We start from the raw sequence: 1846 nt of genomic DNA, 5'->3' as shown, positions 1-1846 counted from the left end.
CGTCACTCTTTCTTCCTTGTCTGTCTTCATCTGGAAGCTTATCTGAAACCTGTCCACCTTGGGTGACCCTGCTGGTATTTAAAATATCAGTAGCATAGCTTTCAGAATCACAGCAACACACAAGCCACCATAGTATGACAAACTGACAGACGAGTGGTGGTCATTAACCATTGTTGTTGCTGTTGTTGTTGTTAAGTGCCATATAGTCAGTTCCAACCCATAGCAACCCTGGATAGGGTTTTCGAGAATCAGTTGCACTAGAGAGATGCAAATCAAAACAATGAGCTATCATCTCACACCAACAATAACAACAAAGTTCAAAAATGCAGACAATAATAAATGCTGGTGAGTATGTGGAGAGACTGGGATCTTCCTACATTGTGGGTGGGAATGTAAAATGGTTGAACCACTCTGGAAAACAGTATAGTGCTTCCTCAGAAAGTTGGAAATAGACATAACATATGACCCAGCAATTCCTCATCTTGATATATATATATATATCCAAAAGAAATATGAGCCATAACAAAAATAGATATATGCACACCAATGTTCATAGCAGCACTATTCACAATAGCAAAAGATGGAGGCAGCCTAAGAACCATCAATGGAAATATGGGTAAATAAACTTTGGTTCACATAAACAATGAAATATTATGCTACCTTGAAGAATAACAAGGATGCTGCAAGCCACCGCATAACATGGATGAACCTTGAGGACATTATGCTGAGTGAAATTAGTCAGTCACAAAAGAACAAATACTGCATAATACCATTATTGTAAAAGCTTAAGAAAAGATACCCACACTAAAGTGAATTTTTTTTTTTCTTTGTTGGTTACTGGTGGGGTTGGAGTGAGGAGGTTTGGGGGAGGTGATAGGGAGGCAATGGTAGAGCACAGAGTATGGATAGATACACCATAGTTTGGGTGTTGGGGAGGGCAGTATGCAAGAAGGGGAAGGGGTAGAAGAACAAGGTAGACAGGAGAACACTGAGTCAGGTAAATAGTGAAGCATGCTCTAGCTTGGAACAATAGGGCTCTGTGATACAGGGATCAAGGCATAGTTTGAAGAGGGCAAATAATGCTAAGATGCTTGACTGTCTTATATATATTGGTTTCCCTTGCCTACTATTGTAAAATGGAAACTTGATTTTGATAAGAAGGACTATCAGGAGACATAATTTCAGAAAGATTGTAAGGTTCAGAAAGTCTTCAGCCTATAACTGATTGGAATACCTAAAAGGGGTTCTAGAACTTAGCCAGTGAAATAGGCCTCCTGTGGAGCCTTTGCAGTGTATAGGACCTTAGGTGGAATCCTGAACTGCATCCAGAACCTTCTGAAGTGGGACATTCACACTAGAAAGGACAAGCAGACCAGCCTGGATCAGCTAGAGCGGCAGAAGGTACATCTTTAAAGAAAGATCACCAGGAAAAACCCAAAACAAAAATACCAATATGACTGGCTATTACAAGAATAAGCAGTTGTTCACCAGGAAGCCATCAAGGCAATCAATCAAGTTCCTTCAGGACAAAACCCCCTCTAAGACTGAAAGTGAAAGGAAACACATGAGCAGGCATATAGGCTTGCTGGCAACCACATTGGTCTACTAGTGAGTGGAAGAGGGGGAAAGGCAGCAATGAAGAAGTGGGTTGAGTTCAACCACATTCCATAGACTACCATTGATCTGAAGATGAGAGAGAGAAGAGGTAGGGTTGATTCATACAAAGTGTGATGAGACCTGGGGACATCTAAGCCTATTGACAAGGACAAAGCCAGAAAAGGCTATAGCTGAGAATGAAGCATCCAGCTGATACAAAATGAGAGGCGTCACACAAAAACACCCAAAG

The sequence above is a fragment of the Chrysochloris asiatica genome, unplaced genomic scaffold, assembly GCF_000296735.1.
Source record: "Chrysochloris asiatica unplaced genomic scaffold, ChrAsi1.0 scaffold00002, whole genome shotgun sequence".
Lineage (NCBI taxonomy): Eukaryota > Metazoa > Chordata > Mammalia > Afrosoricida > Chrysochloridae > Chrysochloris > Chrysochloris asiatica.
The sequence above is the reverse complement of the archived record's forward strand: the minus strand, read 5'-3'. Positions refer to the sequence as shown.